The sequence below is a fragment of the Bos grunniens genome, chromosome 16 (genome assembly GCF_055505025.1).
Source record: "Bos grunniens cultivar Pamir isolate PY7600 chromosome 16, Bosgru_T2T1.0, whole genome shotgun sequence".
NCBI classification, from domain to species: Eukaryota; Metazoa; Chordata; class Mammalia; order Artiodactyla; family Bovidae; genus Bos; species Bos grunniens.
The window spans coordinates 16,634,182-16,662,138 of NC_141180.1; the positions used below are offsets into that span (position 1 = coordinate 16,634,182).

Genomic DNA, 27,957 nt, shown 5'->3' on the forward strand with positions numbered 1-27,957 from the left:
AGCACTTATCGTCCTCTGCAGTTGTCCTCCTCAGAAAGCACGCTCCGTGCGGGAGTTGTGCGTATTCTGTGTACCTTATGTGCTCGGGTATTTGCACGATGCCTGGTGCATAGGAGGAATTCAATAAATGAAGGGTAAATGAGTGCATGGATGTGTGTGATTGTGGGCTAGTGGCGTGAGGTCACAAGGCAAGTCTTGAAAGAGCTGTGCTCAGGAACCTCCAACTACACTCTGCCAGGCCCAGCAAGGGGGCCTGCTGTTGTGGATTGAGTCATGCCTCTTCTGGTGCTTCCCAGGCATCACTAGTGGTAGAAAAACAACAACAACAACAACAACAAAACCTGCTAATGCAAGAGACATGAGAGATGAGAGTTCAGTCCTTCGGTTGGAAAGATCCCCTGAAGGAGGGCATGGCAACCCACTCCAGTGTCCTTGCCTGGAGAATCCTATGGACAGAGGAGCCTGATGGGCTATAGTCCACAGAGTTGCAAAGAGTTGGACACTACAGAAGCGACTTAGCACACGCCTCTTCTAAGGAGGGATGGTTTCTGTACCTTCTTCCCTAGAAGGATGAGCCTCCCAGTTCTCTCTGCCAGGTTCCCAGGCAGCAAGGTCAAGGTAATTTTCAGCAGGAATTCAGTATGTATAAGATTGGCCCAAAAGTTTGTTTGGTTTTGCCATAAGATGCTACAGACAAATCCAAATGAACTTTTAGGCCAACCCAATATTTGATATTTCTTTCCATCCCTGGGGTTTGCATTTGCAGTTTCGGAAATCTCATGCCCTCTTCACACCATCCAGATAGGTGATTTCTCCTTTAGCTTTTACATTCTGGGCCCAGGCTACCCACTGCTGCGGTGAATGTTAGCTGTATCATTATTTTCTGCTGCTCTGAGTGTCATCAAGATCCTCAGCTATAGACACAAACATACAACCACATCACTCTCGCCCGCCCCAGAAGCTTGCTGGGTAAGTTAAACAGACAATAAAATGCAGACTTCAAACATGTCAGGGTAGAAGGCATTTAAAATTCTCAGCGGGGGCTGGAAAGAGAATGCTTTTAAAGTCTTTCCATTTCTTTCTCTTCCCTTGCCTTCAGCATCAAAGCTGCCTGAGAGTTGCCCTGCCTCTTCTCTATCTATGTGGCCATTTACGGATGATTGGTCCTTTTGTGAGCAGGCCAGGAGTTTGAGATGTTGACCCTGACTGTGGACCCTTCTTCCAGGCTCCTCCCAGACTGCCCGAAGGAGCAGAGGCACCTGAACTTGGCAGCAAACATTTCCAAACCTGCTTCCAATTCTACCATGCAGAAAGGTGTCATTGAGATGATGATTCAGGATTGCAAACCAGCAGAGCTCTGCCCTTTGGGAGAAATATAACCCGTATGACAGATTTCATGTGGGCTATTTTTGAACACTAGAAACCAGCGCCCAGGACAGTGTAGGTCAGAAAGCAGGTGAGCCAGTCCCCTTGGGTCAGGAGCCACTAGCCCGGGTTTCATGCACATTGCTGTCACTGCCTGACTCGGTCTTTGCAGCAGATGTACTGCGGGCAGCACGCGTCCTCACCGTGTTCACGTCAGTGTTCCTTTCTCCTGGCAAGGACCTGACCCGTGTCACAGGCTCTCCTACGCATGACGTGAGAAGAAACCCCCAACGACTTCCACAGATTTGCTTCCTGGTGCTCTGCTGAGGCTGTCATTTCAAGGAAAAGTTATGCTTATGAGCTGATGAAAGGATCAGGGCGCAAATAGTGAATTCAATAAGTCAAGCATCACGATCTCACCAAAACCCAAGGCATTTCAGAAAGCATATCTTCCTTAGATATATCTGCGAGCAGGAGCTATGAAGGAGAGGGATTTGCGGTTTTGTTTTTTTAAAGCAAAAGAACCTTGCTGAAATGCCCCTTATCTTACATGTGCCATGAAAGACCCTTTGTTCCAGCTAATCTCCAAATCATCTGGGCTGCAAGGCTGGTGTGAGGTATTATGCAAAAATATTTACATTTTCTCTTTCACCCTTCTACTCATCTCCTCCTTTTATTTTTTCTGTTATATCAATACAAAGGTCTTAGGGGCAAAGAACATAAATATCTTTGTGACTCTACTATTTTCTGTGCTGGGCTCAGCTGCTTGTCCACAGGGGATCACATGGATGGACATTGATGGTGAGGGAAGATGGAAATGGTTAACAGTAACTCCCTCGGCATCGCCAGAATAAATTATTTCCATCCCCTCTGCTGCCAGTATGTGCACTCACGTACTCATGCGTGTGAGCACACGTGAGCACACGCAGATGAGGGCCACGTTGCTTATTATTTCAAAGGACTGAGAAACCTCTACAGTGATCCCCCACCTTTTTGGCACCAGAGACCAATTTCGTGGAAGACAGTTTTTCCACGATCGGAGTAGAGGGAGGGGATGGTTTCGTGATGACGCAAGCGCACTACATTGTGCACTCTATTTCTATTATTATTACATGAGCTCCACAGGCCATCAGGAATTAGATCCCGGAAGTTGGGGACCCCTGCTCTAAAAGATGTCTTTGCTGGATTGCTACTGTTTTAATGAAACCTTAGGCTGAATTGAAGAGGAGAAAATATGTCACCCTATTGGGAAAATGAAGGAACAGGTATTTTCTTTATAAGTCCTAGCTCCAAGAAAAGCAGATGAGGACAGATGTTTCGCAACAGGAGAGGGAGGGAGGTGTATCAGGAATTCCCTTGGGGATGATTTTCCGTGTACACCTCCTCACTTACTCCTCCTGGCCTGAGTTTGCTAGTAGAGTGAACTATGCTATCTCTCAGGGCACTGGCATGGGGGAAAAAAAAAGGGTTCATGTCAACCGGCCTAAAAGAAAAGGATGTTTCAGGGTCCATCTACCATGAGGAGAAAGGCAGCACTCAAGAAAAGAATGGCTTCTGTTCAAATCTGGGATGTAACTGGAGCCCCAGCTACATGCTGATCAGCTGTGTTGCATCTTCAAAGAACAGTGATATTACAGTCATTCATATGTTCAAAAATATTTTTTAATAATTCCTATGTCCACTAAGTGCCTCAAAGACATGAAGATAATAATAGCAAGCATTTTTAGAATGCTTAACGTGTATTTAATTTCCCAAGCATTTTCCATGTAATAATTTCTTTTATCTAATTTAATCCTTTCAACAGTTCCATGAGTTTCCATTATTATTATCCCCATTTTACAGATTATGAATCAGGAGTTTTTCTGTGCAGTAAGGAGGGAACACTCACAGAGATAGTGATAAAATGCCAGAGGAAAAGATACAAAGGATGTATTATGGTAGTTTGTAGTATGTCATATTTGTTGTTGTTCAGTCACTCAGTCATGTCTGACTCTCTGTGACCCCATCAAGTGCAGCACACCAGGCTTCCCTGTCCTTCATTATCTCCCAGAGTTTGCTGAAACTCATATCCATTGAATCGGTGATTCTACCTAACCATCTCATCCTCTGCCACCCTCTTCACCTTTTATCGTCAGTCTTTCTGAGCATCGGGGTCTTTTGCAATGTGTCAGCTCTTTGCATCAGGTAGCCAAAGTATTGGAACTTCAGCTTCAGCATCAGTCCTTCCAATGAATATTCAGAGTTGATTTCCTTTAGGATTGCCTGGTTTGATCTCCTTGCTGTCCAAGGGACTCTCGAGAGTCTTCTCCAGCACCGCAATTGGAAAACATCAATATAATAGAATTATATTGTATTATATATAATACATATATGCTGCATTATATATATATTATGATACATATGTATTATATATGTATATAATATATATATATATATTTTTTAATAGGAAGGAAAGATCACTTCCAACTGGGAAAATCAAGAAAGGCTTCATGGAGGAGGTAGCATCTGAGCTTGGTCTTAAAGGGTAGAGAGGGTTTCCATATGTTTGACTCTTTGCTTTGTCACAAGAAGAAAGAGAAAAAGAAATGACTATCCCAGGGGTGAGTGTGGGGTTGCAGGATTGTTCCAGACAGGACAGTGGGCAGAAACACAGAGGTTGTAGAACACTGGGGGTGACAAGATGTTCATTTTTCTGGGGATCAGTGGGACAGAGGCCAGAAAAGTAGAGGAGGGTCAAGTCAAGGCACATCTGGAGTCTGGAGTCAACCATGTTGACCTTGGGAGCCACTGAAGGTCAAGATCAGAGTTAGCTGCTGATGTTTAGTCTGGAGGCAGTGGGTACAGTGAGATTGAAGGTTAAAGGCCTGGAGGGGATCACAGTGAGAGGCCGTTAACGGTCCAGGTGGGGAAATTCTCTGGCGGTCAAGAGGTTTGGACTCCTCCATTTCACTGCTAAAGATGCCAGTTCAGTCCCTGGTTGGGAACTAAGATTCCACAAACTGCGCAGTACAGCCCCCAAAAAGAGAAGAGTCCAGGTGAGAGGCAAAGAGAACTGAGTCTAGAGACAGAATTGGGACTGGGACTCGGGACAGGTATAAGACATGGCGAATGATGGGGTGTGTGGGAGAAGGGAGTGCATGGGAAGAGTCAAAGATGATTTCAAGGGCTTAATAACTTGGTAAATTGAGTGATTTTTTGACAGAGACAAGTCAGCCAGGAGGAGGTTGAATGGTGGGGGTGGGAGTGGGGAGAGGATGAGGTGGTGTATTAGGAGAGTAATTTTAATTGACCATAGGCTGTCCAATGGAGGGCTTCCCCATTGGCTCAGATGGTAAGTAATCTGCCTACAATGCAGGAGACACAGTTTCGATCTCTGGGTTGAGAAGCTCCCCTAGAGAAGGGAATGGCAACCCACTCCAGTATCCTTGCCTGGAGAATCCCTAGGAACAGAAGGGCCTGGTGGCTACAGTCCTTGGGGGTCACAAGAGTTAGACACAACTGAGTGACTAACACTTTCACAATTTCATTTTTATCCAGGGGAAGGTTTCCACCATATGGAATCAGGAGATGGGCCTTGGCAGGGAGGATGGGATTGGATGACAGCTCTCACATTCCTTCTCCATTCTGGGGTTCTGAACCAGCTGAGAGCAGACCTGGAAGAGCTTGGGGGAATTCCAGTGGCCCTAGGATGGGAGGAAGCGCTGCCTGGGTCAGGCCTGAGCTCAAACCTTAGCTTCGTCATTGCTAGCTCTGTGGTCCTGGGAAAGATACTTTGACTTTCTCAGCTTCAGTTTCCATATCTAGAAAATAATGTTTAAATGAGACAGCATATAAAGTGCTAAGTACAGTATTTAGTGGTATTTAGTGAGGACTCTAAATATTCTGAATATTTGATTCTGTATCATCAGGAAGTGTTTCCAGAGATTATTTATGTCTTCTCTTCTCTCAAAAGGAAGTCTGAGTAGACTAAAGGAGTTCCATCTCCAGCCCTGATGGATTCCTTCAGGAATAAGAGGGCCAGATGAAAGTGAGGTTTCGTTTTACTAATGGAGGTAGTGGTAGAATTGTTAAGGGAAATGAGATCCATTCCATTTTCATCAGTACTGGCATGCAGGAGAGAATTACTTCTTAACTATGAGATCTATTTTGATGTCATGATCACATGTCAGAAGCTAGTCCTCACCTGATCCTGGGTGGCTCACAATTTGGGCTGCAGAGTCAGATGAAGTCCTGGGATTGGGCCCTCGGCTGACTTTCACTTACTACTACCCTAACTCCCTGGTTCTCAGTCTGGGGCAGTTTTCTTTTCTGGGGAACATTTTTTTTTTTTTTTAGGCCTTGCTACGTGGCATGCAAGATCTTAGTTTCCCAACCAGGGATAGAATCTGTGCTCCCCTGCAGTCTCAGCACGGAATCCTAACCACTGGGCCACCGGGGAAGTCCCACATTTGAATGGGATAGGGAACTGCCGAAATCTAGTGATAGAGGCCAGGGATGCGGCTAAACATCTTACAACGTACAGGACGGTTCCCGTATCAAAGAATCATCTGATCCAACGTGTCAGCAGTGCGGAGGCTGAGAAAACCTACCTTAATCCAGTCTTTTCTTATTCTTAAAGCACCTACTAAGTGCCAGCTCTAAGCAGCATGCTAGCTCAGCTGCCCATTAACTGTATGACCTTGGGCCAAGTTCCTCAGCCGGGCAGAGAACCTCAGTTTCTTTGTCGGTAAAATAAAGACACATCTTGCTTTAGCTCATAGGTTGTCATCAGGATCTAATGTAATAACCCATTTGCAGCCTTGGTGAACTCTAGCCCACCTCAGCTAAAGATAATACTCTAATAACCATGACCCACCCTTAGGATAAATTCATGTTGTTAGGTGGGGCTTCTGGGTCATGATCATTTTCCTCCCTCACCATTAGGGCACTTTCTGGGTGTGGTAATTAAACAGTAACCTCGCAGGTCATCCTTGGGTTAATCTACCTCAGCCCAGCTTGGCAGGCCTGGCGGATAAATCCTGCCAGCATCCGAGCAGGGATGTTCACACCTAAGTCGCCAGGTGTTTGGAAAGACTCCCCAGTCCGGCTCTTGCCAAGAAGCAGCTAACCAGAGCAAACAGCGTCAGGATCCAAACGGCCATTGCACCAGCTGCTCCACCTCCGGGGTACCAGTCAGTCAACTGTGTGTACTTGAGGATATGTCTCCAGTGGTAGCCATGTGAGAGGCTGGCTTGCTAGCACAGCTGTTGCTCTTCGGCACTCCCTCCAGGGACACAGCACCCAGGAAGGGAGAAGCCAGAGTGTGATTCACTGGGCTGAGGCGCCTTGCAAGGCTGATTGGCAGTGGACCCTAAGGAAGATGGAGGGAAGGGCCAGACTTCCTACTCATTGTAATCATTCTAATCAGTCCAGCTGGCTCTCTTGACGTTCAAAGGGACCACTCTCCTTTCATATGTTTGTGCTTACAGCGTCTTGATTTTTAATAATAATAACGGCCTCACCTCCCAGGAGTGAGTTCAGGCATTAATGAATGCTTCCACCCTCTCCCTAAGGCAGGCACATCCCCTTTCCAGCCTCTCACCGGCTCCCTAGGAGACAGAGATGAAGATGCTCGCTCAAAAGGAGCTTCATTTTACTTGTGAGCACGGTAGCTCCCAGGTGCCAGAAGAGTTATCAAAAACACACTGTGTGACAACTGAGATAATCCATGTCGAGAGCTTAGAACAATGCACGGCACGTAGTTCAATTAGCATTAACCATTATCATTACCTTCCTCACAATAATTCTATGAAGAAGGTATTGTTGGGACTTCCCTGGCGGTCCAGTGGATTAAGACTCCATGCTTCCAATGTGGGGAGGGGTGGTGGGTTCGATCCCTGGTCAGGGAATTAAGATCCCACATGCTTTGCGGCATGGCCAAAAAAATTTAAAAAATCAAACAAATAAAATAAAATTGAAAAAAAGAAGAAGGTATTGTTTTTATCCCAACTGTAAGTACAAGGACATTAGAGTTCAGACAAGTTGAATCTGTTACAGGGACTTTCAGCTTGTGAATGATGGCTCAGGGTTTGCATCCAGGGTTTCTCTGAGCTGGGCTTCTTCCCACAGGAAAGCTGTTAACTCTAAACTCTCTTCAAAAATGCCGAAAGGGATTCAGCAATGCTTTCCAAGCACGTTCTCTGGATGTCAATCCCTGAAGATTTAAAGCAGCGATTTCCGGGAGCTGCTGCGCCTGCCCTTCGTGGGACCTTGGCAGAAGGCTGGGGGAGAAGGGGCAACTGGCGGGACCCTTCAAACTCAGCCAGCAGGGAACGAGAGACCCTGGAGGCCCTTGGTCCTGATCCCCACAGACATTTCCTTCTGTCTTCGCAGTTCTGCCCTTCCCATCGGTCTTCTTTGCCTGAGACGGGGCAGGGCAGTCTCCAAAAGGTTGCCTGGCCAAATCCTCTGACATGGGACAGTTTCTAGTTACTTCCTGCTCTTTCCCAAGCCCACATTGTCTCACTAACAGTCAGCCGCCACTGCTCCTCCCCCACAACCCCCTGAAGCCAGATGCTCCCTCCTAAGCCGTGAGGTTAATCACACCGAGCTCCCCAAGGTCAGCTGAGGAGTCGAGGGGTGGTTTCCATACGAACGGAGTGCACTCTGGAGACCTGACTTCAAGTTGTAACTTTCCCGTTTACCAACTTGGGCAATAGTAGTAACAAGCATTAACACAGGCTTGACAAAACAGCTTCTCAGACCTTTTTATTTGATTCTCATATGAACAGGCGAGTAATCAGGACAGATTCTCTTATGGTCATTGTATGGAGAGAACCAGAGGTTCAGTTAAGCACTTGGCCAAGATTGTGCTTCCAAGTGAAAACCAGGATGTGAAACCAAGATTTCCTAATTGAGATTTCAATTCTATTTCCACATTGTCACCTCCTTCTCCCTCTCTCCCTTTGTCTCTCTTTTCCCCTGTCCCCACCTTCACACACACACAAAATGAACCTCATTTTTTTTCATGTGTAAAGAGAGGCTGTTTGAAATAAATGATCTCTGAGAACCCTCTTAGCTGTCAGTTTTCTGATGAATCGTTATTCATTTGACAAACTCAGGGTTCTGATACTTGTATCAGGGTTATGAGCTTTCAGATGTATTCCTACTCTTCTGTCTGTATCCTGTAACATTTCATTTTCTGTAGTTCACAGTATACACTTTCTTTTTAAATTTTTTTTATCTTATATTGGAGTATAGTTAATTAACAATGTTGCATTAGCTTCAGGTGTACAGCGAAGTGATTCGGTGATACACATACACGTATTTATTCTTTCTCCAACTCTTCGCCCATTTAAGTTGTTAGGAATATTGAGCAGAGTTCCCTGTGCTAGACAGTAGGTCCTTGTTGGTTATCTATTTTAAATATAGCAGTACATACACTTTCTTCAGGAAGGGGACCTAGATGAAATCAGTAGTAAGAGAACTAAGTTTATTCCTTAGATTTGGAGAGCAAATAAAGAATCAGTGTGTGCATGCTCCAGCCGTCCCATTCCTTGGGTGTAAAAGCTCTGAGCACAACACAGCTGCTCTCTCCGTAGAGAAGCCTGGTTTATGACATCTTCCAGCATCATCCACAAGGCGTTTAGATCTTTGGAGAATGGCAGTAATAGTGCAAATGGATAGAGAATATTGATGGCTTAAGGTATCTGAGTGATTAAGAATTCAAAAATGGAGCAGGAAATGATTGCTGCCAACAGAGAGGCTTCAGCTGAATCCTTGGTCCATTACTCTTGAAGGGATAATTATAATAGCCCACAGACTGATGGCAGCTCTCAATTATAGATGCTTCTCAAACATATGGTATTTTTCTTGCCACAGAGGGGAGGTGGTTAAGTTTATTGGTAGTAAGAAAACCTAGATCCAGGACTTTTTTTTTTAGTAAATTACTTACCTCTTTATGTCTTGGGTTTTTATTTATACCATCTGTGTTGTAATAATAACACTAAATAATATATCAAAAAATGATATGAGAATTTAAAAATTAAAAACTTAATTTGTGTTTTTTCCCCTTATTTCCTTCCTTTCATTATCTCATTCTTTTTCTCATTGTGGAAATCTTTTTTCCCCTCATTCTTTTCACTTTTGAAAACAGATGTAAAGTTTACATAGAGCAACAAGTTTAAATGTACAATCCAGTGAATTTTGATAAATAGATACACCTGTGTAACTAACTGCCCAGTCAAGGTACAGACAATTTCCATCTCCCCAGAAAGTTTCCTCATGCCCCCTTCCAGGCAATCCTTATCCTCAACACAAAGCCATCGTTCTGATTTCTATCATCAAATTTTGGTTTTGCAGTGCTGAACTTCATGTAAATGGAATTATACTGTATATATTGTTTTGCATTTGGCTTTCTTTGCTCAACATAATGTTATTGAGATTTCTCCGTGTTCTTGGGAGTAGCACAGTTTATCCTTTTTTACTGCTGAGTACTATTCCATTTTATGAATACTATATAATCTGTTGATTAACATTTGGGTTGCTTCTGATTTGGGGCTATTGTGAATACACTTGCTATAAACATTCTTGTGGAAGTATTTTTGTGGACATATGATTTTGTTTCTCTTTGGTAAGTACTTAAGAATAGAATTTCTGAGTTACACAATACATATCTGTTTAACTTTATAAAGAACTTTCAAATCGTTTTCAAAAGTGATAGCCATTTTACAATCTCATCAGCAATTTATAAAGGTTTCAGTTTTCCCACATCACCACCAACATTCGGCATTGTCAATCTTTTAAATTGTCAGTCTTCAAAATGTTACAAAGTGATGTAAAATATAACTAAGGGGGGATAGTCAGTGAAGAGTACATGGGACCTTTCTGTACTCTCTTTGCAACTTCCTATAATCTATAATTATTTTCAAAATAAAAAAGGTTTAAAAATATATATTCAATATATATTCAAGTTTTCATGCATGTTCTTTTCATTGGTTTAACTTTTTATTATTGAGTTGTAGGAGTTCTTTATGTATTTTAGATAGAAGTCCTTGGTAACATAAATTGCAAGTATTTTCTCCGATTGGTCAGCTTACCTATTCATTTTCTTAAAAGTATCTTTTGATGAGCAGAAGTTTTAAGACCTGTCAGAAGTTCAATTTATCATTTTTTCTGTTACAGTTAGTACTTTTTCTGTCCTGAGAAATCTTTGACTATTGCAAAATTACAAATTTATTATCTTAAATTTTCTTCTTGAGGCTTTATGGTTTTCAGCCTGTATATTTAGGTAAATATGCTAAACCTTTAGTGTCAGATTTACTCTTTATGAGTGTTAGGTAGGAGTTGAAACTCTCTCTTCCCTTAGGTAGGAGCTGAAGCTCTCTCTTCCCTCCGCACGTATCTACCAGTTTCAGCACCCAGTACTTTCAGTGGTGTTGTTGTAAAGATGTTTCCTACCCCATTCCTCTGCTTTTATTGAGAATTAGTACACCATACATGTGTGTGTCTCTGGGAAACCTTTTAGTCAGATTGAACCTCCTGGATTCATCTTTTACCTTCTACCTTTTTTCCCCCCTCTCTCCTATTGCTGTTTGTTTTTATGGTTTACTTTATGTGATTTCTTCAACCTAATCTTCTAACTTTTCTTATAATTTCAAATTTTGGCCATAATATTTTTAACTGGCACGAGTCTTTCTTTCTCATATTTGCTACCTAGCTTCCTTTATATTTTTTGTTCAAATGCACCTCCTCCTTCAGGTCTTCCCTGATCATCATGGTTAAATTTATATAATCCCTTTCTGCTAGGTCTTCCTAACTTATTTCCCTGCTATCTTTTTTTCCTCCATAGTATATATCATAATAAGACATACTGTATTTTATTTACTTTTTGTTTGGTGTCTTTCTTTCTCCCTGAAATGAAAGCTCCGTGAGGACAGGGATGTTTAAATGTTTTCTCTTTTAGTGCTGTGTTTCTAGGACCTAGAACAGTACCATCCACAATTAGCACAGTAAATAGCTAATGAATGAATGAATGATTGTTTGGTATAGAATTTTCTTCTCATTTCATGAAAGCAAGATCTTATATCTCTCTGAGGATGTTACATCTTTAATTTTTTTCCCCTATTTTCTGCATTTCCTCTGTTTCTCTGAGCCCCACCCCAAACCCCATTTATTTATTATGATTTTCTGCCTTTAAATTGAATGCTTTCCTCAAATAACTGGTGATCCTTGACTGCCCATTCATAAGCCAGGCCTTATTGAGTCCCAGTTGGAGCCTGTTGACTAGAGGGCTTTAGGAATATGCAAGAGTGGTTCCATCAGTATCGATCCATGTTTCTCTTGAGCCCATCAGCTTCTCTAAAGAAGAGTTCTTAAACTTCTGGGCTTCCCTGGTGGCTCAGTGGTAAAGAACCCACCTGCCAATGCAGGAGACACGGGTTCTATCCTTGATGCAGGAAGAACCAACGTGTTGCAAGTAAGCTAAGCCTGTGCTCTAGAGTCTGCGAGCAGCAACTAGAGAGTAGTCCTGCTGCCAAAACTACAGAAAGACCCGTGCAGCAGGGGAGACCCAGCACAGTCAAAAATAAACAAATAAACATTAAAAAGTAATAAATGAAAATATCATTAAAAAAAAGAGTCCTCAGTCTTCTGCTTGAGGAACATGAACCAGATTCTGGGAGCCTCATAAGAAAGGGAACTGTGGATATCACTCTTTAGCATGGAGACCCTCTTAATCCCCTTGCTTTCCAGAAGGCACTTTCCTTCTGCCCTTCACTGTGTCCAGTTTCCCAGAGTCTAGAACCTTTTAGGATCATTTGTTCCAGAGGATAATATTCTCATTTCCCGCCAGGGTCAAGGAGGGGCAGCAAACCTGCTCCAGAGGCCAGGGGCTGTGCAGGTGTAACAGCCCCTTGTATCAGTTTTTACTCATTCTCTGTTCCGCTCCATGCTTTCTAAGATAATGGTGTCTCAGATCCCAAGTCATTCTTAGGTTCAACGGTGCAAATTAGCTCTACATGTTTAAGCTTTGGCTTTCTCCACTCTGCCATGTCAATCACCACTCACGCATGTATTTTGACCTTCCAAAAAATGTGTAGGCATCTTCTGTCTCCCCTTCTGGTTTCTCTGTCCTTGACAATTTTACTTTTTTATTCCTGTAACGTCATTTTAGTGGGGTTTCAAGAGAGTGGCAATAAATGCATGTATTCAGTCTGCCATGTGTAACAGAAGCCTGATGTAAGGATTCAAAGAAAAGTGGAGGAGACAATGACTCATGATGTTAACAGTTGTCAAGCTTAATCTCATCCTCCTAGCTTTATTCCTAATCTACTCTGTTAGGCTTGCATTTGATCATGGTGCTACTCTAGTGACACAATAGTGCAGATACTGGTTAAAAACCAACAAGCTGAGTTTTGCTGTGTTGAAATAGGAAGCCATGAAAGTCTGTTGCCAGGGAATAAGGTCGGTATTAGAGGAAATCACATAAATTCAGAGAGTAATTTCTGATTTGGCTTTAGTTCTTCCCAGGAATGAATTTCATAGAGTTCAGACACTCTTACCATTGAAGGTCTCTTCCTCCTACTCTCCTTGTAAACCTTCATCTCTAAGAACATCCTGTGCACAGAGGATGGGCCAGCCTCTTGCATTCAGAGATTGTCCAACAAACATTGATGAGCATCTGTAATGTGCCAAGCATTAATTAGGATGAAGATTAGAAGGTAAACCTGGTCCTGACTTCCAAGAGCCTACAGTGTAGTTGAAGAACCATATATAGAAACGGATGCAATGAAATAAATGACAGTGCTTGGGATAATTGCAAAAAGAGGCATGCACATGTTACCATGGGAGCACAGAGAAGGGTTGATTTACTTCACCTGGGTCACAGAGAGGCGTCCAGAGGAACAGATGTGTCCCTTCTGGGAAGCTGTGTTTTTCCTTAAGCTTCAGGAAGGCATCATATTAGATGGGAGAAATGTTCAGCCCGAGGAGACAAAGCCAGGCTGTAACTGGAGATGACCTGAGCAGAAACATCTTCAAACCTGGCTGCAGCAAAAGCAGCCATGGATCAGAAAAAGAGCCCCATTCACTCCCAACCACCTGCCTCAGGGGTGGGTAGTGGATGGTTGTTTGGTGTTTCATTCTTATTTTACATTCACGCCGAAGGGCTGTCTCCTTCCCACCTGCATCCGCAGCCAGAGATGTCAGTTTTCCAGGACTTGGAGATGGAATTGGATGAGACCCTATGGTTTCTATCAGACATTTCTGTCTAGGCGTCTGAATGGATGTGCTGCCGTTAACAAAGACAGGATCTAAGAAGGAGTAAGAAGGAGGAGGAAAACTCCTGGGTGGGGCTTGTTGTTATTTTGTTGAAGCTGGTGACTTTTTACAGAAGCCCAGTAGACTCATGGAGTAGTTGAGTGAACTGGATAAGAAGACATCTCTAAAGTGCCTGGGAAGTTACATTGGATAATTACTATTAATCAACATGGTGAGGAGTTGGGAGAAGTGATAACCTAATCCCAAACTGTGTTCTAGTTCCTCAATTCTCTCCACTTAATGTGTGACCTATTTCTGACTCATTGACCAGAGCAGACAGGAAGTGGGCCCAGAGCTGTCTCCCTAGGGCACCCTGGGAGCCTCCCACACACCAGTGCTCAGCTGTCGGTGGGCATCTGAGTTGGGGCCAGGAAGACTAGATGGGGTATTCTTATGCCCACCACAGTACCTATTCAGTAAGGCCCAGACAGACTCTGGGGTAAAATAAATTCAGTTGAATGTGGCTTTTAGGGGAAGCACAGAATATGCTGAAATGGAACAGAATTTACATCAAAGGTTGGCGGGGCCCTGAGGCCTGTGAGCTGCTGCCTGTGGTGTGAAAGTTGGAGCAGAAGAGAGTGGCTTGTGCCAACTGGGGCTCAGAGGATCTTGCAATGGGCTTGTGTCTGTGCAGCGGGGAGTAGAGACAAACCCCTTTCCCTGGAGGAGGCTGTATAGAAGGCCAAGAAAGGTCTCCTTGGATATTTGTCTGGACAGATTACCCAGATGACAGTTGGGGCAGGGATGGGTGGGAGGGTGGGGGGGATACATAATCTGTGGCCTTCCAGCACACCTCTCGGGGAGGCCCAGGGCCCTGGCCGTCCCCAGGGGTGGCATCCTGTGACAGACAGCTACAGTCTACATGACACAGACATACAATACATCGCTCTGGGTGTGTCTGGGAGGGCCAGTGGAGAAATCTATGACTGACTCTTCTGCTGGAGGGACCCTTCCCAGTGTCTCCTTCAGTCAGTGAGGAAAAGGCATCATGCACGTTCTTCAAAGCCCATGGACTTGTGTTTCACCTTCCAGCTTTCTTACTGGGAACGATGAGATGACACTGGTGGGTCCTTCAGATAGCTGAGGAGAACAAATTTTTTCATATCTGGAAATGAGAGAATGAATGGCAGCATTAATAAGTCAGGAGAGGGGAACACCAGGCAAAGGTCATCTGTGGAGAGAGGCAAGACGGGCACCATGTTTTAGGCTCACCCAGAAATGGTTTGGGTCATGGGGAAGTTGTGTAGCTTAGAAGAGTATTAGTTTCCTCTCACTGCTATAGTGAATTACCACACACTTAGTGGTTTAAATCAATATACATGCATCACCTTACACTTCGGAAGGCCAGAAGTCTAAAATGGGTCGTGTGGGCTGCTTCCTCTTCTAGATGTTGTGGGGGAATATGTTTCCTTGCCCATTCCATCTTTCCTTTTTTTTAAAAAAAATTATCTCTTTCTTTATTTATGACTGAGCTGGGGCTTCATTGCTGTATGCTGGCTTTCTCTAGTTGCAGAGAGAGGAGGCTGTTCTCTAGTTGCGGGCTTCTCACTGAGGTGGCTTCTCCTGTTGCAGAGCACAGGCTCTAGGGAACACGGGCTTCAGCAGTTGTGGTGCATCTAGTTACCCCAAGGCATGTGGAGTCTTCCCGGACCAGGAATGGAACCCGCTCGACCTTTGCTTTCCTTGTCACACCTTTTTGACTCTGGCCCTCTTGTCTCCCTCTTAGAGGGACCTGGATATTACTCTGGGTCTATCTGAATAGTCAAGGATAATCTCCCCATCCTGAGATCCTTAACTCAATTGCATCTGCAAAGTCCTTTTTGCCATACAAGGTGACACATGCCCAGGTTCCAGGAAATAGGATGTCAGCATTTGAGGGGGCTGATATTCTGCCTCCACAGCAGAGGTGACCTTCTCAACCCACCTGCAGTTTGAGTTTTCCTTTGCGTTTATCTAGAAATGTTCAGTAACACCTCTGAGTGCTGGGATAGCCAGAACTTATTTTACCAACTCTGAGTATCCCCTGGAGGGTTCTCTGGGCGCTGGCCTCCTTCTGGGTTTGGTTCCTTCCCCTCAAAAGGAATTTGGACAGATGGGTGGAGGCCTTCTCTCTGGGGTCTCCACCGTGGGAGCCCATGCATCCCAGTTCTGCGCCGGGACAGACGGCCCTGCCTGGTGACGCTGACACCATATGTCTGGTGGCGCCTTCCTTTGATCATCATCTCCAAGTTTGCCACCACCTTCTGGTTCCCAACAAGCGGATAGTTGTCACTGCTCCCAACAAGACGAGGGAAAATGTGCGGAGGTTTTCAAGGCCCAGAAACCAGCGGGGAGAGTGGCAGGGCAGGGTGCCCAGACCTGGGTGAGGCTGGGAATTTTCCATGGTGAGTTTGCATCCCCAGAGAAACGATGAGATCCAAGCAAGTTGTGGAATTTCCTTCTGGTCCAGAATAATTTAAGAGTGATCCTGGGGTAGGTCCTCGTGGGCTTAGCTAGCATTCTGTCTCTCAGACTCAAGGGCCGTCCTTTTGACCTTTTAGAATCCCTTTTCCCGACTCAGCGCAGGGCTGGCTGGTGGCAGCGTCTGCTTGCATCTCAGTTCTATCCTCATGCTCAGGCAGATCCCAAAGCTCCTTTTAAGTCTTGTCTCTATTGTAGTTGCCCTCAGTTTCCCCTCCCTTTGGTCTGGTCTGCATGACTGAGTGCTTTAATTTATTCAGCATTTGGTGCTTTTTAAAGCTGAGTATTCTCAGTGATTAATATCACATCCTGACTCTTACCATTTAAGTCTGCAGTGTATCTTGGGTTATTACATCCCCAAAAGACAGATAAGATAAAGTTGTCTGAAAAAAAAAAAAAATCCCATGTTGGTGAGATCAGAAAATACAGAAGTAGGTTTAACTATGTGAACCTGGGCCCTGCATACAAATTCTAGAGGAGGCCCACTGGCCCTTTGTTTGCTAACATAAGCAGTTCTCTAACAGAAAGCTGGGCCTGAGAGGTAAGTGTGGTGCCTTGGCAGAGCTCTTATCTGACACTGGTTCAGTTTGGAGGATTAAAACCGGATACAAAGTGGGCATGCTGAGTGGGAGGGTTGCCCGGAGGCGTGGGGGTGGGGCTGGGGGGGCGATTGTGTCCCCCCTGGGGAGGAGCCCTGAGTTACCAGCTCTGTGTGTCTCACTCTCTGAAGCACGCAGTCCTGAGGCTGTAGCAGGAGGGCCCCACAGAGAGAGCAGCAGAGGCTTCCAGAGAGGAAGGTGGTTCTTAAAGGAAGCCTGGTGGCTTTCTATTAGGAGAAAGCAGGTGTTTACCTTCCCAGCTGGCTCCTGAATTCCCTTGGCCCACCCCTGGGCCAACCTGCCTCCTCTTCCCTCAGTCACTCAGCCCCTCCGTATCTCCTTTCCTTTCGTCTTGTCTGTCCAGCAGGGTCCCCTGCCAGCTCCTCCCTCTCCAGCCTCCTTCTCTTCCCTTCAGGCTTCCCCATCAACACTCCTCCTCAAGTCCCCAGAAGTGAGCTGGAATACAGGCCTGGCAGCCTGAGGCAGCCCCCTCCCCTGGCTTCGAGGTGTGTTTTATAAGAGCAGCTGTGACTGATGGCTGCCTTTTCCACCGAGAGAGCGAGTGCTCAGTGCACCACTGCCCCTCTCCCCGATTCCACCGTCCTCTGTCATCTCCCTGGAATTACTGGGAGCTGTTCAGGTTGGAGGGGACCCCAGCTGAGTCTCAGATGGTGTCTCTGCCTGAACATCAAGCCTGGACCTTGAATAAACCTGGGGAAGTGGGGGAGAGGGAAGAAAGGGGGTGGGGAGAGAGAGAGCGTGCTCAGGAAAACACAAGAGAAAATTCTTCCCACATTTCTGAGAGGTTGCGTGAAGATCTGAAGGGGATGTTAGGATCGTGAAGCCAGGGATGAGGATCTCCGAGCCCTGCATATTTCCCACGAGCTTCTGAGAGGACCCTGAAGGGAGAAGAACTGCCAGCTGGAATGGAATTCACCTCACTGTTCCTGTTTGATTTAACCCTTAAAGATGCAAGTTGGTAAAAAACAAACCAAAAAACCCCAATAAGAAATGCCTTCTTTTTTAGGAGTTCCTTTTGTGACCCTGCCCCACACTTTAAGAGCTTTCAGCCGGTGGACCCAGACTTCTGGAAGCTCTCACCGCCGCCTCAGCAGGAGTCTCTGGAACCTTGTCCTCTCCCAAGCCCAGCTTCGGGAGGTGGAGGGAACTGGCCACTCAGCAGGCGGCCTCACTGCCACCAACAGTGCTCCTGGGGGACACCACTAGCTGAGGTGTGCTTAGGGAGGACACGGAGGTTTCTGGGAGGAATGGGGAGGGGGCATCCGCCGAGGTGACCCAGGCCGCAGCACATGTCCTGTTCCTTCTTTCCTCGGCTCTGCTCCTGGCTGCTTTTGCAACACAGCCCCTCAGCCTGGGGCTGAGGGACTCTGTCCATCTGATGGCCTGGGATGGCTCTACCTCCAGACAACTCCTCAGACCCTGGGGCATCAGAGGCTGCTTGACTTTATTTAGCAAACATACATATAGAGTGTACCACGTGCCAGGCAGTGGTCAAAATGCTTTACTCATTAACTTAATAATGCTACAACGCTCTTAAGCAATAGATACTGTTTTTATCTCCATTTTACAGGTAGGATGACTGAGGCATAGAGCTGTTAGGTAGCTGGGCTGAGTGCAGGCCGCCGGGGAGTGGTGGAGCTGGGATTTGAACCTGGGTACTCTGGCTGCAGCTCCATGCTCTTAGTCACTTGTCAGACTTCATCTCATGTACCCACGCTGGATGCCCAGCCTCCCTGCTTTGGGGGGGAAGAGGAGTGGTGGTGGTAGGGCTTCCCAGGTGCCGCCAGTGGTAAAGAACCCTGCTTGCCAATGCAGGAGACGTAAGAGTCATGGGTTCGATCCCTGGGTTGGGAAGATCCTCTGGAGAAGGCAATGGCAACCCACTCCAGTATTCTTGCCTGGAGAAACCCATGGACAGAGGAGCCTGGCGGGCTGCAGTCCATGGGGTTGCACAGAGTTGGACACGGCTGCAGTGACTTAGCACACACGTGTAGCATGGTGATAAGAGTGAGTGGAGCCCAGCATGGGAGGTCGATGGACCTGGCTCGAGTCTGGGTTGTGCCGCCATCTGGCCAAGTGACCCCATGTAACTTGCTCAAACTCTCTGAGCCACAGTTCTGCATCTGGCAGAGGAGGCAGAGGATTCAATGGCTTCTAAACCACTCTAAGATTGAGTGTTTGCAATGCCTGTGTAGAGTGCTCAGTTATGCTTGGGCCGACCCATTCCTGCCTGCGTCTGGACCTCATCTTGGGGGTCGCCAGAGGAAGTTGGAGGCCGGGAGGAAAGTGAACACAGTCGGCAGACAGGCAGTGGGTGGGCAGCCTCCCTGGAAAAAATGGACAGCTTAATGTGGCTCTCTGACTGTGTCCCTCCGTGAGAGCGACAATAAGAGCTTGGATAATGCTCTTAACAGGGAAATCCTCTTATGATTATGATCCATAATGAGTCCCGCAGTTATAATCATGGTTGTGATACCCACGGCAGGGTCGGCAGGAAACTGCCTAAGGCTATTCCTGACCAGCTAAACACTAACCCAAGTGGCTCTCGTGTAAATCATAACACACAGATTCCAGCTACTCCTTAATGACTTGGAGACATACACAATTTAATTGCATTTAAATGGACCATTTTACCTAATTAAGAGTCAGGACCAGAGACTGTGTAAGTGAAGTGTCCTATTTCCTCAATGTTAAAGTGCATGCTTTTCATGTTGAACATTTTTGAAATTGGAATAAGTCATACAGACAATATTTATTTTTAATGTCGTGTTTCTCCCCCAACACACACACACATAAACAGACAGACACACAAACATTATTCAAATTGATGGTGTGTGTTAGAATTAAAGAAATATAATAGCATTATTATTGCTTCAGTCTATGTTGGTGGTGGGGAAAGAAATCACATTAGGAAGAAGAGGGACTTTATTTGAATAGTCATGAACCCCTGTGGGCAAGAATGAGCCTCAGGGAGGCTAGAAACCCAAATCTGGAATGCTGTGGGGAATCTTTGAAGTATTTTTATCTCTCGTCTTTGCCTCTTTCTGTATATCCGACTCATTGTTCATTCTTTCTGCTGACTTGCTGCCTCTACATCTCAAGAGTCACAGCAGAGAAAGGCCAACCACAACTTCCCGGAAGGACCAAATCTCTCTGTCTCTGTGTTTTTCTGTCTCTCTCGCCTCTAATTCAAATAACAGGGTAAAGATTCCTATTGGCCCTTCTCGTCCAATCAACCGTGAGTGGAGTCAGGGTGTAGGGTCCTATTTCACAGGACAGCAGCCAGCTTCCTGTCCCTGGGGGTCCTTAGGCTAAGTCACTTCAGTCGTGTCCGACTCTGTGCGACCCCATGGACTGCAGCCTTCCAGGCTCCTCCGTCCATGGGATTTTCCAAGCAAGAGTACTGGAGTGGGGTGCCATGGGGGTCCTTGGGTCAGTATAAATTGGGTAGACTTCCATAAGATCTCCCTTGCGGGAGGCAGACTCCTGCAGGCTACTGCAGAAGATCATGCCAACAGCACTAAGTGTTGGGACTGGGAAGGACAGTAGGCAGGGCACCCGGAGACAAGTCACCTAGGCCAGATCTGGGAGGACAGCTAGCTCTGAAAACAAACCGAGGTTGCCCTGATCTGGCCATGCCGGCTCACTGCGAGGGCTGCCCAGGCTTGGCACTGATCTCCTTCTTTCCCTTCTTTCTGAGAAAGGCTCCAAGACAAAGGGCCACTGCCCAAGGACATCAGAGTGGTGGAGAGGCAGAGCTGGTGAATCAGAGAAGAGGACCTCCTAGAAAGGCTCATTAGCCTTTAGGTCAGCACAGCAGAGGCTTTTTCTGGAATACTGTCGAAGGGTCCAGATTTTGCTGATCTCAGCCTCAGACTATGTCCAAAGAAAGCACAGCCTCTCCAGTTTCTGGAGGGGAGTCAGGATGGGGCAGCTGGGTGGGGAGGAAGCCAGGGTCCTGTCCTGTGGTGTTTCTGGCCCCTCACCTTCTTCCGGGACCTGCCAGCTGGGTCTGAGTGGCTGGGGTCCAGCCGCAGAGCTCTGTGGTCTTCAGTTCCGGGACCAGGTGACGAGCCCCTCACATGACACCTTCCTCTCTGGCCCTGAGCACTGGCTGCAGCACCTCCCTGCTCGCCCTGGAAGCCGTGGGGGCAGCTGATATCTGATGAGCCACCGACCTAGAGATTTGGCAAGAGAGTAGCTTGCTCTGCAGGAGAAGATGTCAAGTGAGAAAGGGTAGTTAGTGTCCAGTACCAGCTCCTCTGAAAGCCGGGGGAGCCAGGGAGCAGACGGGGGCAGGGAGGAGCAGCCAGGGAAAGCAGGGGCCTCCCAGGACAAAAGAAGAAACCCAACAGCCGAAAGCACTGTTTTTATTTTCCACTCTTTAGGCACTACTCCCAAGAGGCCTGCCCAAGTGACTCATGAATGTCCTTGTACACCAAGAAATCACCTGGTTTGGGGGCACAGAGAGCTCTGAGCTGCCAAATGAACATCCCTCTCTTCCTTGGCCACTCACCCTGCCACCCACTCCATGCTGAACGATTCCGGGAAATACTAGTCTCTGTGCCTCGTGCACTCATTCAAACTGGGAAGAGCTGTTGGAACACGGACCATGCGAGGCCCTGATATACTATGAACTATCAACTCAGCCAATAAGAAGAACCACAGGGAAATATGGTTTATTAGATTTGCTAGATGGGTCATTCTTGTGCCAACCCATCTTCATAATTCACATGGGAACTGAAATTTCACTGATTTTTGTCTCTGTTTTCCTATTATGGAAAGGATAAAGCTATGAATACTGTTGGGAAATGGTAAGGGTAAAAGTCATTCCAGCCCTTTTACCCTTATTGAATATGAAAGTGAAAGTCGCTCAGTTGTGTCCAACTCTTTGCAACTTCATGGACTATATACAATCCATGGAATTCTCCAGGCCAGAATACTGGAGTGGGTAACCTTTCCCTTCTCTAGGGGATCTTCCCAACCCAGCCATCGAACCCAGGTCTCCCACACTGCTGGTGGATTCTTTACCACTGAGCCATCGGGGAAGCCCTATTGAATACGTTTGCAGACTGATTCTGTTCTTCTCCTTATCTTGGTCCTTCTGAAGTCTTTTCCCATCCTCCTGGCAATCCCAGCCCTTCCCTAACCCCCAGAGCCACATTTTCAGCTAACCTGGTAATTTTTCCTCCAACGTGTACTTTGAGACCATTGTCTCCTTTCCATCTATTAATATCTCCCTTACCCACTTCCACCTCATCTGTTGCAAGACTGGTCCTCTAGCTTCTTAATCCTTTCTCCTCACAGCCCAGAGTGCTTTTCTTATAACATAAGTGAGATCATGTCACTCCTTTTCTTAAATCCCATCAATGACTTTACATTTCCCTTAGAGTACACCCAATGTGACATGCCGCCTGCTGAGCAACTGCCATGACGCCAGACTCTTCGTGGTCTAGGGCACATTGAACTTCATCCTGTCCTAGAGTCTTTGTACCCACTGGACCTCCACTTGGAGTGCTAAACCTCTGAGTCTCTGCCCCTGCCCCTCCTCTTCATTCATGCCTCAGAGAAAAATTATTTTCTCCAATATACCTTCCCAGACAACCATATCTAAGTAGCTTTGTTTGCATGTTTCGTGTGTGCCTGATTACTGCAGTCTGTTCATTATGTTCATGACTTTTTTCTCAATGTGTATTTCTTTGTGTGTTTGTGTGTGTGCTTTAAAATAAAGACCTGTCTTGTCTGTCTCCCTTCTCCAGGCTCCATGAGGGCAGGGACATGTGTCTTTGGTCCACCTCTGACCCTAAGCACACAGGCTGGGTACCCAGGCTATAGCAGATGGTCAATAAATTTTTATCCATGTCTTTTTTGAGCACCTGCTACATGTGAAGAATTGTAATATATGCTGGGCAAATAGTGAAGAAATAAAACAGACTGCCCAGGTGGAGCTGATGTTCATAACACCCATGATTTAACTATTATTTGAGTGTGAGGGGAGTAAAGGTGATGGCTCTGTTAATATCCAAAGCACATTGAAATTACATTAAAAAAACCAAAAGAGTAACAAGAGGCTTATCTATTTTGCTCTACTCAGGAAACAATATGAGGTGAAAGAAGGTTTTATTTAAAGCAACTCCAGCCCAGGTATAATACCTTAGGCCCACTTAGCCATTTTCTCCAGAGATTTCCGATATGCTTTCTTCAAACCATCAAAGCATTAAAGTAGTTTAAAGAAAACCTTAAAGATTTCCCTGAGTCTCTTAAAGAACATGACACTATTCCTTTTTTTCATGCAGATAAATGTATGTATCTCTCCAGAGTATTCATGAATTTTAGTCTCTGTACAAGTTGGCCATGTTGGCATTTTATTGAAGGAGACGGAATAAAATTCCTTTACTTACACTGAGGAAGAAATTGAATTTAGGATAAAGCTGTCTGATGTGGGAGAAACAGCACTGACTAGGAGTCAGAGGCTCGGACACTGAGTCCAGTTCCATCATGAAGTAACTGGAGAGCAGTCATCTCAATGGGCCTCAGGTTTCTTACTTGGAAAGTCAGTGAGGTGTTCCCTCCAGGAGGTCCAGATGAGTGATGGTGAGATGGGAAACCCTGAGCCAGGTGCCCCTAGTAACATACTCTGTAGCCAGAGAGGGGCGTGGTATGACTTGTGATTCCTGAGTAACCTCAGGGACGGCTCGGTTGGACCACAGTCACTGAACCCACATTTACCCTGCATTACACACTCTACTGGGTGTGTTCTAGGGGCTCAGAGAGTCATTCAGCCAACAGAGATTTATTAAGTACCTACTACACGCAGTGCCAGGAGCTTTGTACATATGATGATGGAATGTCTGAGTCTCTATCTTTGGGGAGTTCTTGTGGAGGGACGGCAGGTGCAGAGACTCTAGGCTGAGACTTTCCCTAGTGGGGAGAAAGGCAGCAAGCCAGAAAGAAAGCCAGTGGCGCAGAAAAAAGTGTTGGTGAGGAGGTGGAGAAAAGTGAACCCTCCTACACTGTTGGTGGGCATGTAAATTGGCGCAGTCACAATGGAAAACAGTATGGAGGAGCCTCAAAAAATTAAAAAATAGAACTACCACATGATCCAGCAATTCCCTTTTGTGTATTTAGCCAAAGAAAATTTGAAAACACTAACTTGAAAAGAAATATGCACTCCTATGTAAATAGCAGCGTTATTCACAATAGCCAAGATATGGAAACGATCAAAATGTCCATCAACAGATGAATGGGCAAAGAATGTATATATACACATATAAATACAATATCTGGAATATTCGTATTATTCAGCCTAATGAAATCTTGCCATTTACTATAACATGGATGGACCTGGAGGGTAGTGGGTTAGGTTAATTCAGATAGAGAAAGACAAATACCATTATTTCACTTCAGTGTGGAATCCTAAAACCAAACCAAACAAAATAGAAACGGACACAGATATAGAGAACACACTGCTGGTTGCTAGAGGGGATGGGTAGGTGAAAGGAGATCAAGAATTACAAATTTCTAGCCATAGATAAGTCATGAGGATATAATGGTCAACATAGGGAATGCTGTCAATAACAGTGGAGTAACATTGTATGTTGACAGACGGTAACTGGTCATATTATAGGAATCATTTCATAATATATAAAAATATTGACTCACTATGTTATACACTTGAAAGTAATAAAATATTGTATGTTAATTGCAACTCAAGAGAGAAAGAAAGAGGGGGCTTCCGTGGTGGTCCAGTGGTTAAGAATCCATCTTGCAGTGCGGGGGATGCTGGTTCTATCCCTGGTTGGGGAACTAAAATCACACATACTGCTGGGCAACCAAGCCCACACCCATGAACTGCAGCTAGAGAAGTCCACATGCATGACAGCTAGAGAAAGCCTGCATACTGCAATTGAAGATCCAACACAGCCAACATTCAAAAACAAACACGAAACAGACGAAGAAAGAAAGGATGAAAGAAGCACTATGTGAGGAATACGGAACCCAGTGCAGAGGCAGAGAATGACATAAAATCATTTAGAACGTAGCCAGAGAAGACATCCCTGAGAAGGTGCTGTCTTTCTGAAGGATCAAAAAAGAGGCGGGGCGATAGAGCACACATCCAAAGGCAGGAAAAGGCTTAGATAGAGTATTGGAGGAACTCAAAGAAAGCCAGGGCAGCTGGCATTTAGTGGTCCAGGAAGAGAAGTTTGAAATAAGGCTGGTAAGAGGGTAGAAGCCAGGCCATGCAGGACCTTATGGCTCAAAGCAAGGGGGCTGGATTATTTTAAGTAAAGGAAACTGTGATTGGACCCACATTTCACCAGTGTAAAACTTCCCACTGCAAACACTTAATTTTGTTTATTTTCCTGTGATGAAACTCAGCTACTGAGAGTCCACGTCCTCCTTGTGGAGGGACAGTGAGTTCTGAGACTCTCTTTTGAACACTCTTTCAGCGGTTTCAGAATTCTTCCCCTCGGACTTGCCTGGTGGTCCAGTGGTTAAGAATCCACCTGCCAGTGCAGGGGACACGGGTTAGATCCCTGGTCCAGGAACTAAGATCCCGCACGTTACAGAGCAGCTACGCTCATGAGGTGCAACTACTGAGCTGCTGGTATATAGAGCCTGTGCTCCGCAGCAAGAGAAGTCAATGAGGAGCCCCCCACTGCAACTAGGCCCCCACTAGCGGGAACTAGAGACAGCAATGAAGACCCAGCGCAGCCAAAAGTAAATAAAAAAGAGTAAATTTTGAAAAAGCAAAGGATCTTTCCCTCCTTTTCCTTCTCCCTTTCTCTCTGAATTTGCTCAAAATTCCAAGGGGCTTATATCTTTCCCGACGTTGAAGGAGCTGCCTCTGACCCATGTTGGCTGGTATCTGCTGTTTTCACGTACCTTGTCGTTTGTCCCCTTGCCCCAGGCAACAGGAAGTGACTGCTGAGGAATCTGTCCTCATCTCAGCTCTTACCACTGTGCCCCATCCTTGGTTTCCAGTTTGGTCAGCCACCCTGAACCTTCCCACATTGGGGCCCCTTGCCCCCTTTTTGTGATCCCCTATCAGGTCCCTAAGCTCTCGATCCCTAGATAACCTTTGTCCTACTTTATACACAAGGGTTTATCAGATCTACTCCCCATCTTCTAGGAAGCCAAGATAATGGAGTAGGGCCAGGGGAAATCTGTGGGGAAGGTAGTATCTTGGGCCCTCTCTCTGCCTAGGTCTGCTCATCTGCATTAACAGGGCACCCCTTGTCAGTGCTGGAATCTCTGTCTCCCTCCCAAGTTGCAGAGGGCAGTAGAGCCAAGTCCTTTCCATTCTCAGATTTTCAAACTTCCAATTTTGACCTCACACAACAGTACTGAGGGGTGCGGCAGAGGGAGCAAGGCTCTATCCTTGTGTTTAAAGTGCCCTCTTACCAGTAGAGTATTACTCAGCCATAAAAAAGAAATTGGGTCATTTGTAGAGACATGGATGGACCTAGAGAACGTCATACAGAGTGAAGTGAGTCAGAAAGAGAAAAACAAATACCATATATTAATGCATGTATGTGAAATCTAGCAAAATGGTATAGATGATTCTTGTTTACAAAGCAGAAATAGAGACACAGACATAGAGAACAGATATATGGATACCAAGGGATGAACGTAGAGACTGAGATTGACACATATACAGTATTAATACTATGTACAAAATAGATAGGGCTTGCCAGATGGCGCTAGTGGTAAAGAATCTGCCTGCCAGTGCAGGAGACACAGGTTCAATCCCTGGAAGATTCTACTCCAGGAGAATTCCCTGGAGTAGAAAATGGCACCCCACTCCAGTATTCTTGCCTGGAAAATTCCATGGCAGAGGAGCCTGGTGGGCTACAGTCCATGGGGCCACAAAGAGTTCGACATGACTGAGCGACTGAGCCCAAAATAGATAACTAATGAGAACGTGATAGAGACCACAGGGAACTCACTTAATGCACCATGGTGACCTGAATGGGGACGAAGTCCAAAAGCGAGGAGATATACGAATGACTGATTCATTTTGCTCTACAGTAGAAACTAACAAAACTTTATAAAGCAATTATATTTCAATAAAAATTAATTAAAAAAAAAAAGTACCTCCTTTTCAACCCCCTTCTCTTCTAAGCTCCATGCCCCAGTCATACAGACAGGAGAGAAGGGTCACTTGGAGTGTGGTGGGGGGAATGGAGATGGAAAGACGCTGGTGGGTTTTAGAAGCTGTTGATGGATCAGATATGGGAATTAAGGGAGAGGGAGGAGCCAAAGATACCTCCCTGCTTTCTGGCTTCAGCATCTGGCAGTGTCATTGGTGTAGGGAGGGAGCAGGTGGGGAGTGGTGGTGGCTCAGATTTGGGAATGGCTACGAAGAATCTACTGTTGTATGCATCTCAAGTTTGAGATGTTTGTGAGACACAGTCAAGGCAGAGATGTCAAGCAGATAATTAGATTTCTGAGATTAGAGCTCAGAGGCAAAGTCTGCAAAGTGATAGATATTTGAGAGGTGTCAGCAGACAGATGGTTTTTAAAATTGTGAGTGTGCTGGTGGTTTAGTTGCTAAGTTGTGTCCAACTCTGTGCAACCCCATGGACTGTAGCCCACCAGGCTCCTCTGTCCATGGGACTTTCCAGGCAAGAATATTGGACTGGGTTGCCATTTCCTTCCCCAGGGGATCTTCCCAACCCAGGAATAGAACCCAGATCTCCTGCATTGCAGGCGGATTCTTTACCGCTGAGCCACCAGGGAAGCTAAAATCATGAGAATGGACACTAAATAGTCTCAAGTGCTCAGGGAAGGCTTAGACTTCACTGTGTGGTCCTGAAATTTTCATCCTGTGATTTGCATAAGAAGAGTTTCGTCTCCAGGTGGCTGCTCCGGGGCCCCAGGTGGTGGTTCCGTGATCCCCTGACGGCTACTGCTGCCCCCTCTGTAGACTCTCCTTAGTCTGCTGACAGGTGAGAGCTGCCAGCTTTGGACAGTGCTTGGGACACATCCAGCTCATGAGGAATAAGGGCAGGAGGAGGGAATGGTCTGCACAGATGGAGGGAGGGGGTGGAGGGGATCTTTCTAGATGAGAAGGAGAAGCCTCACCCTAGATGGTGGCGGTGGTTCCCTAAGCCCAGGGCTGTGGGTGCAGCCCAGGAGCTTGATGGAGCAGAAGTCAAGGCCCACTGGACTCAGGTCTAAGGAGACCCGGGACCATACGCTCTTCTTCCCT

At 45.8% G+C, this 27,957-nt stretch overlaps 1 protein-coding gene and 1 long non-coding RNA gene across 11 annotated transcripts in view; one reads left to right on the forward strand and one right to left on the reverse strand.

Annotated features, from left to right (window-relative positions):
* NMNAT2 (nicotinamide nucleotide adenylyltransferase 2) overlaps positions 1-27,957 on the forward strand; it is a 216,409-nt gene that overhangs the window by 118,182 nt on the left and 70,270 nt on the right. The window lies entirely within an intron of this gene.
* LOC147356234 (uncharacterized) lies at positions 13,187-16,957 on the reverse strand. Its single transcript, XR_015143158.1, has 3 exons — positions 16,826-16,957; positions 16,443-16,505; positions 13,187-14,767 (listed from the first exon to the last, which is right to left on the reverse strand). It is a non-coding gene; the product is annotated as an uncharacterized LOC147356234 (long non-coding RNA).